Source organism: Vitis vinifera, chromosome 15 (assembly GCF_030704535.1).
Source record: "Vitis vinifera cultivar Pinot Noir 40024 chromosome 15, ASM3070453v1".
NCBI classification, from domain to species: Eukaryota; Viridiplantae; Streptophyta; class Magnoliopsida; order Vitales; family Vitaceae; genus Vitis; species Vitis vinifera.
The window spans coordinates 15,590,724-15,593,925 of record NC_081819.1 but is presented as its reverse complement, the minus strand read 5'-3'; positions in this window follow the sequence as shown (position 1 = coordinate 15,593,925).

The window sequence follows — 3,202 nt, the reverse complement described above, 5'->3', positions numbered from 1 at the left end:
TATTCCATGTGTTCTCAAAATACCTATTTTCAAATAATATATATATATAAAAAGGAAAAACATGTTTTGCTTACTTTGTTTACTATTTAGAAAACAAAAGAGCGTCTCTACTTAAAAAATGGTGTTACGAGAAGAACGGAAGAAAGAGACACCATATTGGGTTCAACCCCACCATGACACCTCCATTTTATGGTTTTTATTTTTATTTTTATTTTTAAGTCTCAATTTAATTTGTTGGAATCAATTAAGAGTTTGGTTTTGAATTGAATTCATGGAGTCGATCAATTTTGAATACTATTGTATTATATAATTAGGTGAACTTTGAGTTATATAATAAATTAGAATAATTTAGATGGTAAGGTTGCAACTCGAAGGGGATGGATTATAAGATCCATCCATCGCAAACCCATCAATATGTTTAACTCTGTCAAATACTCAAGATTGGCTTAAAAATTCATGCTTTTGGTTTACATATTTTCTAATTTGACATGTGATAAGCCCTAATTTAGTTTGCGAAAGTATGCACTATTTAGAATGAGGTCTTATATGCTAAATAATTTAAATATACACATGAAATGGAAGAGAGATTATCGGTTTATTTGGGTGAATTTTGGTTCTAACTTTGTTATTTGATGAGGGTCCTAATGTCTTTGTGTTGTGGTTTGTATTTTTTTTTCCATTGTTATGATCCAATGATCTCAAGTTTCAATTGTATCTTTTTTAGTAACTCAACCAAACATTTTTTTTTTTTTGAGAACAAAAACAATTTTTTAGAATTCAATTACAAAACACAATTTTGTTTTTGAAAACATCAAAAATTGTTCTTAAAATTTGTTTTTAACAACTATTTTCCATAATAGTTTTCTAAAACACCAACCAAATAGATCTATATTTATTTTATTTTCAAACAAACATCGATGGTACTATTTTAAAAGGAATTGTTTATTTTAATTAAATTTAAGTAAATATATTTATAATAATAATTTTTTTTAGTTTTCATTTTAAAAGGAATAGTATTAAATGTATATTTTAGTAAATATTGCAAATGGACAATCAAATAAAGGAAGAAAGAAGTAGAGAAAAAGCCTTCAAAATAAAGAATAGAATTACAATTTTACATTATATTTCTATAAATGATTTCCATCCTCTTAAGTTTTGGTCAATAAAACTTTGACAAAACATATTTAAATTTATTTTTCTTTTCTATTATTATTTATTTATTTACTTATATTTATTTTTCATATTTATTAGATAAATAATAAATATAGACTATTAACATATTGGTGTAAATAGAGATAACCATTTTCAATTAAAAACTTAACATAAAAATAAATTATTTTAAAAGAAACTAGAAGTGTAACAATGTAAAAATAAAATAAAATAAAAATTAAATTTTATTTCCAAAATCCAAGATAATCTCAAAATATAATAATCACTATAATGAAAAATAAGAGATTTTACATAAGATATTGGAATTTAGTTGATTTTCGATAATAGGATGTTGAATCAACTTCAAAATTGGATTCCGAGGAAACCAATAATATTATGGGTCTCACTAGTCCCCACTATGAACTCATATGCCTTGTTGGCATGGGATTGTGAGGATCAGATGACTCTAAGCTCACTTTTGTGCTTAAAAGTATTTTGGTGATTACGCAAGGTTACATAAGCATATGCGAACAAGGTTTTTTGATTGGGCTAATTAATTAATTAGTAGGTCATGTTAAGTTAATTAATCAATTAGGACCCATTTTAGGTTAGATTAAGAGGCTCAAACCCCTTAGTAAACTCAAGTCACTTAAACCCAATGGGGAACCCTATAAATACTTCCTTAGGGATTAAGGTTTCTACAATTTTTTTTATAAAGTCATTTTCCACCTCTAAAGAGGAAAAGTCATAGCCTCCATCCTCTCTTCTATTTCCATCGAAAGTGTATCAAGATTAAGGTTTGAGTCATTAGTATAAGACTCTGAGTTTACGAGACTTCTTATGACTTCACTCTTCATTTTCGTCATGTGGATTCGATTCGAGAACATCTGAATCAAAGGTATGTCTTTCAATAGCATATTTTAAATCCATAATAAGTTTTAAAATGAAAATTTTCCATTGTGCATAGAATTTAAAAAAACCTAGGATAGTCAAGTATGTTCTTAACCTGATCTGAGCTTAGGAAGTAGAGAGATCCAAGATTTTTCTGATTACCTCTACCAATAATGACCCAATCCATAAAGAATATATGACCACCTTAGGGATCTCATTCATTGGTCAAAATCTCCTATTAATTTCAGTAAAAGCTCAATATCCTCTTAAGGTTAAGAATCCATACAACATGGTAACTTGGTGAATCATGACAATTTGGTAGCCTTACATCATGATTCACTGTATGATCTATCCAATGTGTAACCATACACACTAGTGCACTCACCATACGAACCTTATCCCAACAATCAAGACAAGTCATTTCTCCAATTAGGAGGTAGTACACTATAGTCTCTACTAGATTGCCCAAATCCATGAACTAATTGTGAACAACTTATCATCTTACAAGGAACTCATAACTTGTATCCTTTATACAAGTCCTAATGCACCTAAGTCATGTACAATGCAAGTGATATGTGTTTGAATGCTTAAGATAATATTAATGCATATAAAAGATAGATAAAGTGGAAGCTCAAGTCTAACTTTGTTACATCATATATTACTCTTAAGGGTTTTATCCCAACAATCTTCTATGACTTTAAGGCTTATGAAAATCTAAATATTTAGGCTTACCAAATATGATAACAGGATCCCTAAGGTTGTGGGAATCTTTGTATTATTTTTTCCTTATTTCATATTTCCTTTTTATGCATATATGAGATTTTGCATATACTTTGGAAAGATATGTCTTTGGATAAAATAAATAAATAAAAAGGTAATTTTGGATTTTTTTTTAAGAAAAATAAATTTTCATGAGAAGTTACTTTCCAAATTATTTATTTAAAATTGGAAGTTACTAATTTAACTTTCTAGACATTCCTTTTGAACAATACTTATGGTTTGGATAGGTGGTTCTCCAAGTTCCTCTTTTAGAGAAGGAGAATAACACTTATGGTGGTCTTCTAGGCTTTTCTCCCTAAAGAAATGAGGATTACACCAAATGTTCTTCAAACTCTTTTCCCTAAAAGAAGAAAAACTATATTGGATAAGGAAAGTTCAAGGA